General features: G+C 42.1%; 1 protein-coding gene across 1 annotated transcript in view; it reads right to left on the bottom strand.

Annotated features, from left to right (window-relative positions):
* CPNE4 (copine 4) overlaps positions 1 to 3375 on the bottom strand; it is a 484610-nt gene extending 481235 nt beyond the window's left edge. The window contains exon 1 of the mRNA XM_004762506.3: positions 2911 to 3375. The gene's annotated coding sequence lies outside the window, so the exon portion shown is untranslated. The remainder of the gene's footprint in view (positions 1 to 2910) is intronic.
* Positions 3376 to 13433: the final 10058 nt, after the last annotated feature.

The following is a 13433-nucleotide window of genomic DNA, read 5'->3' as shown; positions in this document are numbered from 1 at the left end:
ATCCAGAGTATTATGTTTCAAGGTACATTAAAAAGGTTTGCTGCAAACCATATGAAAACATTCAGTTGGGTTCCAAAAGATTCAAACACAGATGAGAATAAAGATTCCACTATTGACCCACTTTTTTTCTCTGTGGTTATTTTTTATAGTCACTAAAATCTTAAGGTTTTTAGTCATGATGGACTCAAATCATCTGGTGATAGGAAGAATCAAATATTCCTATTTTTTGGAATACTACATAAAACTTCTTTGGAAATAGATTAACACCTTTTTTCCTACTAACTGGAATGAGGTATGTTTTAATCAGAAATCCACATGCAGATTAAGAAACACTTTAATACAGAGACTTTTTAATTAAAACATCTAAAAGCAGGATTACCCTAAAAAAAAAAAAAAATCAATGATTCAAGCAAAATGCCATGTTGCTACCAGAGACCTAGAGATAAACAGGAAGTCTTTTAAGTACAATTTAAAAACAATCACAAACCTCAGAGCTACTGTGTTGAAAGAAATACTTAGAAACTCCAGTGAAGTGGTTGTCTCATGCTGGGAAACTCGCTGGACCCCATCTGGGCCTGCTTCCAATAAATTATACTAGGAGTGTGTCTGGAAGGATAAAAATGAGGCTGACCACTCACGGGAAAGGTAAAGTTTGACGGCCAAGAGAGTTTTCACATGGTAACACATGAATAGACCTTTGGTTCCATTACAGGCAAGCTCTCCTCACCCAACCATTCAAAACTGCCAGGGATTCAACATCCACTCCTGCTATGGACTGATACTTCCTTTTATGTAATGCCCAGGGAACATCACCTGGTTTTGATGTGATTTGAGTTTGTTCTTGTAAAGCTGTCATAATCTTTCCATCAGAGATAAATGAGGAGATTCTGGTCTTCATTAGTATGCACTTAACACAGGTGTCCTCTCTGTATTTGCCAGCCCTTCTATTTTGATCCACTTACCTACATGTGAATACCTTTGACCTACTCTGAGCTCAGACCCCTGATCTGCAAGAGCAACTCTGTCAGTCTCTCTTTAAAAATAGACAAGTCCATAAAATTAATTTAACCTAGAAATGGCAGCTTAGTAAGGGAAATGAAAACATCAGAAGTTATTTAATCACAGCAATAGCCATCCTGAGCTCTGTCTTATCTGCTGAGTAATAAAAAGAAGTGGGACCTTCCTAAACTTGAAGAGCATCAAATAAGTAAAATTCTTGTTTGTCTCTGGCTCTTGGGGGGAGGGGGGATGTACTAACGCAGGTTAACCAGTGTATACTAACTACAATACATTGTCAAGGATTCATAACATCTATGCTCTAGGAAAGTTGGTGTTTCTGGGGAGAGAGGTTTTTTTTTGATGAAAAGCCAAAAAAAAAAAAAAAACTAAAAACAAAAAACAAAAAACCCCACCCCACAAGCATCTTTGAGAATAGGGGTTGTTAAGAGGGCAATCGAAGGAACAAGGAGAAAACAATATTTCATTTGAAGTTAAGATGATTTTTCACAAAGACTACTAGGCTTTAGTATCAGTTTAAGGACACTTTAAATACCTTGGACAGCTCAAAAATGCTGTTTAGGAAAACGAAAACCACGTGAGCCAAAACAATCAGAGCAGTGCTTTAAAAATCCCTGGCAAAGCAACAAGAGGAAACAAGGGAATGAGGGTTGGTTTTGCATAGTTTTGAACACAGATGTAGAGGAATGAGGCATCTCCTCCCAAAAGACACTGAAATCCTATAGCATCAGTGGGCCAATAAGTATGATGGGGGAGAGGGGTGGGGAAGGGTTGTTCTTTCCAGTTATTTCTCTTACAAAGTTTCCCAGGACACTCACCCCTCCCTAACTTATCCACCACCACTTCTCTGCCCATCTTCCCTCCCTCCACCTCGGGAACCCCCACAGCCCGAATTTCCCAAGCTTGAACCCCTGGGATCACCGCTGCAGTCTATGATACTTCCTGGAGACTCCCAAATTCTGGGACTGGAAGCCAGTCTTGCAAGGACGCCTGGGGGGTGCGGTGGGATCTGGAGGGCAGGATGGGAACTGGGGCCTTAAAGCCCACCCACTTCTTTCAAAGGAAAAGAGTGCATCTTCCTAAGAGTATTTCAGCCAGCTCCCCACTGGATAGTCATCAGCACTGAGACTTAGCATGGATCACCTCCAAATTGTCTCCCTGGATTCTGCCCTAACGATCCACGGGCTTCTCTTATCCTACAAGGGGTTCTGATCTCTTTAGTTGGCCATGGCTAGCTGTTTGGTGGTCCCTCCAGTCCCACCCCTGGCCCCATTCCCTCATGGCTACTTTAACAGAAGGAGAGCTGAGGGACTTGGTTGAATCAAAGGACTTGCAAGCCTACTGATTAGTTTTAAGCCCGAGAGGCCCGGCCACAATTACATACTATTGGGACCTATTGTAAGGGGGGTGGAGGAAGGAAGCTGAGAGGCTAAATCCAACAGCAGCTAGATCAAGGACTGGCCACCGCTACAATTTCCCAAAGCTTTCTCACTGTCAGAGGGGGAGGCTGCAACTTCAGCAAGGACTCTCCTCCCCTCCCCCTCCCCGATTTCTAAGACGGCAATGCCCCACTCCCCCCCGCCACCGCTTGCAGGACCGGATCCCCGGCGGGTGTGCTGCCGTCCCCTCCGCGGGCTTGCTCCCCACCCCGCGCGCCCCACCCCACCGAGGCGAGTTGAGCGGACACCAGAAGACGAGATGCATGGGATGAAAGTTCCCTCGGATTAAAGACTGTGCTCCTAGCTGCTTCTTAAAACAGCAGCAGCAGTGATAAGCAAATCTGAGCGAAACCAGCGCATCTCAAAAGTTGGTCTTGCTACGCAGCAGCCCCGAAGGACTTTGCCATCGCAACGCCCCAAAGAACACAGGAATGCGGAGTTGGCATCTACTTACCTGGAGGTACCAACCTCGAAGAGTAGGAAGAGAATCGAGCCTGGGACGAGGTCTGTCCTACCCCGAGGATGCAGAATCCGGCTCTGGAGTGGAGGTGGTTGGTGGTGTAGTTGGTGGTGGTGTGAGGCGGGGGTCGGACGCCCTCCCCCCTCGTCCTCTCAGGCCAGTTTAGCAACAGCGGACCGGAAAGATGCTGAGAGGGGAGTTTGGTCTCTCCGGAAACCCGGACTCCATCCTTGGAGGTGGGGGCTGGGGAAAGGGTGAAAATGTTGGAGGTGGAGGCTGAGCTCTCAGTGAACTCAGAGAGTAAGTGGAAGGTACGGGGAGGAAGCCAGAGGGAACAGAGAGGAGACGGGAGGAAGGAAGAGACGGGGACGCGAGGGTGGTGGGGAGATGGCAGCTTCTCAGAGAGGTTTCCACCTTCTGACGAAACCCATGCGCCCGGCAACCGGCGAGATACTAGTTGGGAAACCTCGGCGCGAGCGCCCCCTGGGGGGTTCCGGCGGAGGCGAGCCCTGCCCCGGGAACGCGAGTCCGCGGCCCCGCCCAGCGCGGGCACTGGATGCGGGGGCGTGCTGCCCGCGGGGCTCCGTCGCTCACGCCGGGCTCCTGGGGACGGTAACGGAGTTCTCCAAATGCTTAGACCTCATCTCCACTTCAGAATAAAGCGGTCATATCTGGGAGGGCGTGCGAGCGATACTTCTTCCTGCACACATTCAAGGAAACTTCTTGAATGGATGTTCAACTGCTACCAAAAATGAAGATCTGATATTGCCCACTTCTGTATCTTTGGGGTCGCACAAAAGTGCTTGGCATATGGTAGGAGACGAATATTTATTTTTTTTTTTAGTACATAAATGCATAAATAATTGAATGGAGGAGACTTTTCATCACACGTGTTCCTGAATACATCCATCTCACAAATAAGTATAAGATAAAGAAATTAACTCAGAGAGTACTATGTTTTAAAATATACAGAAACATGTTGTCTTATGTAAGGGGTAACCACTGCCACATGTCGTGAAGCACTTTAGGAAGCAAGTATGGTTTTCCTGTTCCAAAACTTATTCAAAGTCAAATTCAGATAAACGAGCAATAGAGAGACTTACTGCGCATCGTGTCTTGTTGTTTCTGCAACAGCAAATAAACTAGACAACTACCCTGTCAGCATATTGCCACACTGTATCTCTCAGGTATCGTCAGAATCACATATTGGGCTTCAGAATCCTTAAGGGTTAGAAAAAAAGGCTGTCTCTGACATCGGGTGGACATGGAGATGTTACAATATAATATGGACAGGAATGCAGGGAGAGAGGCCGCTCTTCCTCCCCATCCTCTTAACAAGGCTTCTCTTCATGTGAAGAGGTTATCGGCCAAGAATTTTTCACCAACCAGAATTCTCAATTTCAAAGGGCATAGATGGAGAAATAATGCAATAAGGAGCAGGTGCCCCACTAATGGTTCTATCAAGGCAATTAGGAAGATGTTTGAGATGTGGGAGAAGAGTCTTCAGAAGGAAAAAAACAATAATATATTTCTTCCCTCAGCTCACCTCTCTTCTGAAGTAAGATAACACTAAACATTGACCCTAGGATCTTAGGGAGCTTGCCTATATACCAAAGCTCCTTTGATTCACTTTGATTTGAAAAACTTGGGTCATGTGGCTAAACATAAGCCAATGAATGCACCCCAGGATATGGGATCGCACTGAAGCACCAGGGTGCTGTGTGTGGGAGCATTCCGTGGGCTCTGTCCCACTCCTGGAGCCAGAGTGGACCACCACCTGATCCACATTAACTCAGAGTGAAACATAGGGATAGTTCTCCATTACAGTTTCAAGATCTTCCCACCGGGAATAGGGGGATCGATGCTGAGCATATAAAGTCAGCCTATGTTTACTAAATATGAAAATATTAAGTCAGAAAGTATTTCAGGTTTAATTAAGAAGTAGTCTTGGTGGGGCACGTGAGTGGCTCCGTCGATTAAGCCTCTGCCTTCGCTCAGATCATGATCTCAGGGTCCCGGGATCCAGCCCCGCATCAGGCTCTCTGCTCAGCAGAGAGCCTGCTTCCCCCTTTCTCTCTCTCTGCCCACATGTGATCTCTGTCTGTCAAGTAAATAAATAAAATCTTTTAAAAAAAAAAAAGAAGTAGCAGCCTCGGTAATGAACTTGAATTAAAGTTTGAGCTGGATTGTACTTGCAAAGATGAAAGGGAATAAAAGGAAAGTGATTTCTTTGCCTGTTGATTTTGTTCCCTTAAATTTAAGTCCTGTGAAGCAAAGATCTGTTTTGGTGTCTTGTTTGTGATTGTGACCCCAATGCTGAGTTCGACACCTGTCCTTAGCAGTCAATAAACATTAGTTAAATTAGATTTTTAAAACTACCTTAGAGATCATTTAACACAAACCTCTTATTTTTGAGGCATGCTGAGCATGTACTATTTCCAGGCAATCTGTTAGGCACTCTGTTGACTATCCCATCTAATTTTCTCAACAATCTGCCCAGGTAGGTTTCATGATTTCTACAACAAACCTGGGGTTTGAGTGGTCAGAAAGCCCAGACTGGGCTAATGAGAGTATTAATGGAAGTATTAATGGAAGGGAGTATCAATGGAGTATTAATGGAAGTATTATAATTAATGTTTAATATAATTAATATAATTATTAATGGAAGTATTAATGGAAGCAGGCTCTGAAGGGACAAGGCAGATTGGCTGAATACATGAACCATGGAAAAGAATGAAGAATACAGTCAGAACCCATAGGGAAGAACCCAGTACAATCATCTCTGGCCCCCATGTTAAAAGCACAGACACGCAAACTAAATGCAATGCCACAACTTATGACAAATATGGTTTCCCCTGCCAGCCGGCTTCAGCTCCCTAATTAGAAACAGTTGCCTGCAAGTCAGTGTGCAGAACACACATGCAGTTTTTTCCAGAAACTTGGAATTGTTTTTTTTTTTTTTTCAAGGCAGGACACTGAAGGTAAATTCAAAGAGGCTCTTCTCAGGGCACATAAAGGAGAATTTACTCCCACCTCTCATATGAAATCAACAGCTTATCTCTGTAAATGAAGATCTATAACCCACTACTGAACTATGGTTGCAGTTACTGCCCCCACAGCAAGTTGCTTACCAGCCAGAGTCCCTTCAACAATTGTGACATGACATCCCGTTATCTGTATCACTCACCTCCTTCCAATTCTCCTTTTCGTGGATTCTGAGCTGCTGGGTTCTACAGCCATCATCAAAATTGTCTAAATCCAAGCCACAAAGTCACGGTGCCACTGGTGTTCCCAAGACGCAAAGGAGGCTCCGGCTCTGAGTAGATCCCCTCGCCGGGTCTTTGTTGGTTAACATAAGGGGAGACATCCGCTCACTGTCCTGTGCCAATATGAAAGGCACTCCACCCATCAGTGTGACAAGGGAAATGCTGGAATGGAGCCAGGGAACAAAAGGGAAGAAATGTGAATTCTTACCAATGCAGTTGATACCATTTTTTAAGGGAAGCAGATGATGAAGGGGAAAAACAGGCAGAGTCAATGCCCTGCATTAAAAACCCTGGATCCTTCCTTGAGTGAGTCAGGGTGAGCATTTTGTTTTGAAATTGAATTTGTTTTCTTTTTTCCTTTCAAGCTGTAGGATGGTTACATACTCAACGAATCAAAGGGATGGCTGTAAATAACAGGATTTATTTTTGAAGCTTTGATTCAAATAAAAACCTTGCATTTCCCCCCAGGGTTATTTATAGCTCAAACAAATGTGTTCTTTTTTTCTTTTTCATGTGATTTTGAGAACTGACTGATAGGTCTTCCTCTGCGTTTCTGTAAATGCCTGAGAAATGTTGTATTACTGGAAAGCAGAAAGGAAAGCTCTAAGAAAGACTTTCCAGGATGCTAAGAGTCAGGAGAGGAGTGATACACTTGTTCCAAGCTGACACAGGGATCAGACCTTCCCCTGTGCTGCTTCTAGATGGCACCCTGTTTGACCTCTGGGGCCTTACCCATCAGTAACAAGCTATGCTGTGAAGGGGTGCCTTATACTTTTGTCTACCAATAGATGGCATCAAAATCCCTCTAGCTTTTCTTCATTGCATTAAAAAAAAGAGAGAGAGAGAGGCAGAGAGCATTTTCTGAGCGTTTGCATGATACCACAGGTGATGTTTGAAAGGATGCTAAATCAGCTCTTATTTCAGAGCAGGTTATCCCATTTGTCTCTCTCTCTTTTTTTTCTTTTAAGATTTTATTTATTTATTTGACAGACAGATCACAAGTAGGCAGAGAGGCAGGCAGATAGAGAGATGGGGAAGCAGGCTCCCTGCTGAGCAGAGAGCCCAGCACAGGGCTCGGCTCCATCCCAGGACCTTGGGATCATGACCTGAGCCGAAGGCAGAGGCTTAACCCACTGAGCCACCCAGGCGCCCCTATCCCATTTGTCTCTTAATTAAGAATCTCAGTCACCCCACTAAGCCTCAGTCTCCTCATGATGAAAAGAAGGCATTTGACCCAAACTCTAGCTCTGGGATTCTGCTTTTTAGCTACATAATGTCTGCCTAGCCACACCACTCCTCACATTTGTGATAAACCCATTAAGACTCCATTCTTCTGGTTTAATGTGTGTTAGTATGTATCTATCACTCTGTTGCAGAGACTGCTATCTGCCTAGACTATAATCATCTTTTTTTAATTTTTGTTTATATATTTGACAGACAGAGATCACAAGTAAGCAGAGAGGCAGGCAGAGAGAGAGGAGGAAGCAGGCTCCCTGCTGAGCAGAGAGCCCGATGCGGGGCTCAATACCAGAACCCTGAGATCATGACCTGAGCCAAAGGCAGAGGCTTAACCCACTGAACCACCCAGGTGCCCCAGACTGTAATCATTTTTGTTTGTTTTTTTTTTTTTCCCTATAAAGAAAAGCACAATGTCACAGGCCAGGGAAATGTGCTCAGCCCCAAACTGTCATTACTCAGCCTTTCTTGCAGATAAGATCGCCATGTGACAAAGGTGCAGCCCTGCACTAATATGGTAGCCACCAGACACATGTAACTAAACTTAAATTTATTAAAATTCACTCAAATAAAATAAAACTAAAAATTCATTTCCTCAGTCATCCTAGTCACATGTTTAAAATTTTTTACTTTTGGCTTGAAAAACAAATTTATTTTCTCAGTTCTGTGGGATGGCTGTCTCCAACTGAGGTCCAGCAGGGTCAATTTCTTTCTTTGTCTTTTTTTTTTCTTTTTTTCTTTTTTTCATTTAAGTAGAGTTGGCACACAATGTTACTTTAGTTTCAGGTGTACAGCATAGCAATTCAACATTTCTATACACCATGCTATGCCCATCACAAGTGTACCGACCACCTGTCACTATATGTTATCATAATATCACTGATTATATTCCCTATGCTGTGCCTTTTATTGCCATGATGTATTCGCTCAATAATTAGAAACCTGTATCTACATCTCCTCTTCACCCCTTATCCCATGCCCATACCCCCTTTCCCTCTGGCAACCATCAGTTTCTTCTGTGTATGTATACATCTGAATCTGCTTTATTGTTTACTTGTTTTGTTTTTTAGATTCATATGAGTGAAATCCTATGATATTTTTCTGTTTGACTTATTTCATTTAGCATAGTACCCTCTAGGTCCATTCGTCACCAGATCTCATCCTTTTTTATGGCTGTGCAATATCTCTCTGTGTGTAGCATCCTCCTTATCCATCCTTTATTGATGGACATGTACGCTGCTTCCATATCTTGGCTATTATAAACAATGCTGCAGTGAACATAGGGGTACATATATCTTTTCAAATTAATGCTTTTGTTTTGTTTAGGTAAATACCCAGTAGTAGAATCATTGGACCATATGATATTTCTATTTTTTGTCTTTCAAGGATACTTCACACTGTTTTCCACAGTAGCTGCCCCAATTTACATTCCTCCCACTAGTGCATGAGAATCTCTTTTCCTCCATATTCTTGCCAACACTCATTATTTCTTGTCTTTTTCATTTTAGCCATTCTGGCACGTGTAAAGTAATATCTTACCATGGTTTTGATTTACATTTCCCTGATGATTAGTGACGTTGATCATCTTTTCATGTGTCTATTGGCCATCTATATGAATTCAAAAACATGTCTATTTGTGTCCTTTCCCCACTTTTTAACCAGATTGGTTTTTTGTAGGGTTTTTTTATTGAGTTATATAAGTTACTTATATATTTTGGATATCTCATTTGCAAATATCTTCTCCCATTCAGTACGTTGCCTTTTTTCTTTAAAAAAATTTTTTTTTCCTCAGAGAGAGAGTGTGTGCAAACGAGAGGTAGAGAGAGAATCTTAAGCAGGCACCATGCCCAGAGCAGAGCCCAGGGTAGGGCTGGATCTCACAACCCTGAGATCATAAACTGAATAGAAATCAAAGTCAGATGCTTAACCAATTGAGCCACTGAGGCACCCTTTGTAGGTTCTCTTTTTGTTTTGTTGATGGCTCCCTTCACTGTCATACCAGCCACATTTTAAATGCTAATAGTCACAAATGGCTAACCATCTCAGATCAGATATAGAACATTTCCATCATCACAGAAATTTTTGCTATGCAACACCAGTCTAGCTACTGAGATGGCAGTGGAAGTTATAGGACAGTTTCTATGACAGTCTTAAAAGGGAAGAACATACTGACTCAGTTGACATGTACCTTTATTTTCTTACCTGCTTACCCCACCCTTCTTTTTGCCTGAAGGTGACAGTAGGTCAGCCATCATGTGACTATGAAGCAGCAATATTTGCCAAGGAAGCCTAAGCAGAAAGATAAAAGAACCCTGGGTCTTTGGGGACATGAAGTCGACCACATTATCACCAATTTTATTATTAGAAAAATAAAACTACCAATTGGTATGAGCCACTGTTTTCAGCTTTTTGTAACAGCCAAGTATTATTTCTAACTGATATGCCCTCGGAAACTCACCTGAACAATTTTCTATTAGTGACTGGATAAACAGTTTTCTTTCCATTTTCCTTTACTTTGGATAGAGTACAGGACAAGATCTTGGCTGAAAGAAACAAAAAATGTATGTACCCACAATGAGATAATTATTAATCATTCATTTCAATATGCCAAGTGGGCCAAAAGAGAGGAAATAGGACATTAATGGTACCCAAAATAATCATCCCATATTTTATAGTTTGGCTGAAGAACAGCTTTGCTCTCCATTTTCCTGAAGAAGAGGTTGATAAATGTCTATAGGAAAAGAAAATAATATGTGAACCTGTTCTTTGTGTCAGCAACTTGGCTTAATGATTTAACATTATCATATTTAAGTCTCAAGGCAACTTAACAAGGTGCATATCACATCTTTTTTGTTTTGTCTTGTTTGGTAATGCTGAGACTGAGTCCCTTGTCAAAATCTGTGTAGTTAGTTAGTTAGAGAGAGGAGTTTCCAGTCCAGGCTACTTGGCTCTGGCCACAACTGCATAATGAAATTCTCCTGGTGAGTATCATCAGATTCTGGTCCATACATGCTTATGTCAAGGCTCTCATTCCATTCTCTGTATCACTTTTCTCATGGTTTTGATTTTTTTTCCACCACAGAAAAGACTAATAGTATTTATATTCATAACCTATAGAAATTGACTAGGCAGGTATAGAGCAAAAAGCTAAGGAAACAACACAAATGTTCCAAGTCAAAAGCAGGCATGGCCTGGTCAAGGAACCTGAGATAACTGAGTAATCTGCTACATCTGGGGCAAAAAGCGGGACAAAAGAGCAAAGACTGAAGCAAACAAGCAAGTTGGGCCTATACAAAGGGCCATGCAAGACTTACTTACAGAGATTTGATTTTATTCCATGAGTCATTTACTCCCAAACCTTGAATTTCCAACATTTTCCTTAATCCACAGTGAAATGAGAAAAATAAGTTTTTTGAACAGCTAAATTTTTGAGATGGTCTCTTCATTTCTTTTTTCATTTAAATCTCAGTCACTATAGTCTTATCATCAATTGTTTGTGAGGTCTTAACCATTTTTTTTTCCCTCAGGTAGGCTCCACAACCAGCATGAAGCCCAACACAGGGCCTGAACTCCCAAGCCTGAGATCAAGGCCTGAGCTGAGATCAAGAGTCAGACACTTAACCAACTGAGCCACCCAGGTGCCCTGGCTTGTCATTTTTTTAAAATGTCTTTACCTGGTAAAATATAAGTATTTATGAGCCAAGGACAAACCAAGAAATATGTTTTATGGTATGTTCTATGAAATCAATCATTTAGAAATCAGCCAGAAGACACTGAAGAATGTTAAAAAGGAAGTGGTGACCAGATATTAGTGTTAAATTGAGGCAGATTAGAGAGGAAAAATAATAGAGTTGGGGACATCCTAGAGCAAGTGTCTTTTCATTGAATTCATTCACTGGATATTTATTGAGCATTATTGTAAAGTTAGGGATACAATGATGGACTGGACTGGAAAGGTCTCTGCCCTCATGGAGTTGTCAATCAAGTTGGAAATGAAAAAGAGAAAATGAGATTGAGAGTCAGGGAGAGAGGAGAATGAGAGAGAAAAGTAGAAAAGGAAGAACTACTATAGATTATAATAAGCCTTGTGAAAGAAAGAAAAAGTGTGATGAGACGGGAGTAACTGGAAAATATTAAATGGGGTTGCCAAAAAAGGTCCCCTACAGAGAGAACATTTGGTCTGAACACTAAAAAGTAAGACATGAGCAGCATATAGACCAGGAGGAAGGGGGAAAGCAAGTGCAAAGGCCCGGAGGTAGAAAATTATTTATATTCTTAATGGTCAGTTTTAAGAGTTTGGTCAAGAGAGGCAGTTACACCACACCAACTCCTTAAAGGGAGAAAGAGAAAGGAAGGATGAAAGGGGTGTGAGGAGGCTTCAACAGGACAGAGGACTTATCTTGTTATTTTTATTAATTTAACAGATTTTGAGCATCTAGTCTGTGCCAAACACCATCCTAGGTCCTGGAGTTGACAAACACATTGATTACCCTCATTCTGCAGGATCATATAATCCAGGGCAAACACAGAACAGAAAATGAACACTACAAGGATAATCCACAGAAACCCCCTGAATGGGAACTTACTTCCATCCCATAGACTAAAGACAAAATCTGCTCCCATTAATGTCAATGATAAAAAAGACCTCTGGGAAGTAAACTCAGGCAATCACCAGAGGGTTATTTCTGGAAGAATGAATCCAAATGTCCACAAAGGATATTTAAAGGAAGAACAGGATTAGCCTCAGCGGAATCCCTTTCCTTAAGACCTACTCTTCCTGTTGCTTCTGTTTTCTTAATAATTCTTCAGGGTTGACCAACATGGGTCAAATATTTTCAAACATGTTCTCTCTGTGTGCTACCTTGTCTACTCCTTGCAATAATTCTAGGAGACATCACTAATGCCATTATGTATATCGTATCTTTGAAAAACATGTACTCCTTCTCCTGGGATATAACTTTCTGATGTGCACAGTTGCCTCAGGAAGGCCACCAGCTTCCGGAGTCACAGTGTGGACCCTGTATGGCAGTGGACACCGGCTCCTATGGGAGGAAGGTACACTGCTATAACAGGAGTGGGCCCATCCATAAGGCCCTCAAGACCAGATTCTAGAATGGAAGTGTCTTCCTTATAGGCCTCTTGTGGGGCCATATGCAGAGTTTCCAAACCATGTATACATAAAGATATTTTTATTATGAAATTCAATCTTATTATATATCCTGCTTTGCTTTTCATATAGGTATTATCTAAAAATAATGGAGTGCCTGGGTGGTTCAGCTGGTTAAATGTCTGCCTTTGGCTCAGGTCATGATCCCAGGGTCCTGGGATCCAGCCCCACATCAGGCTCCCTGCTCAGCAGGTAGTCCACTTCTCCCTCTTCCTCCACAGCTCCTCCAGCCTGTGTGCTCTCTCTATCAAATAAATAAATAAAATCATAAAATTAAAATATTAACATACATCATAATTTATAATGGCTATGAGCCATCCCCATATATGGTTGTAACAAAATATGCTAAACTAATCCTCTTGGGGCATTTATTTCCAATTTCCCACTATTGTATATAATGCTTCAATGAGCATTTATATCATGTACCCTGATGTAATATGACAAGAATACCAAAAAGTGCACCTCTGTAGTATTCTTCCCAAAAATCCGTAATCTCAGTCTAATCATAAGAAAAATAGCGAACACAAATTGAGGGATTTTTTAAAAAATTTTTTGAGAGAGAGAGAGAGAGAGATAGAGAGAATGAGTTGTGGGGAGGGGCAGAGGGAGAGAGAGAATCTCGAGCAGACTCCCTAGTGAGCTTGGGGCCCAATACAGGGCTTGATCTCAGGATCCTGAGATCATGACCTAAGCATAAATCAAGAGTCAGACACTTAAATGACTGAACCAGCCAGGTGCTCCAAATTGAGGGGCATTCTATAAAATACTCCACCAGTCTTTCTCAAAACTGTCAACATCTTAAAAAAAAAAAGAAAGAAAGAAGGAAAGAAAGACAGACCAAGAAACTA

This window comes from Mustela putorius, unplaced genomic scaffold (genome assembly GCF_011764305.1).
Source record: "Mustela putorius furo isolate JIRA1106 unplaced genomic scaffold, ASM1176430v1.1 tig00003834_pilon_pilon_pilon, whole genome shotgun sequence".
Classification (NCBI taxonomy): Eukaryota; Metazoa; Chordata; class Mammalia; order Carnivora; family Mustelidae; genus Mustela; species Mustela putorius.
This window is presented reverse-complemented; position numbering and strand designations above follow the sequence as displayed.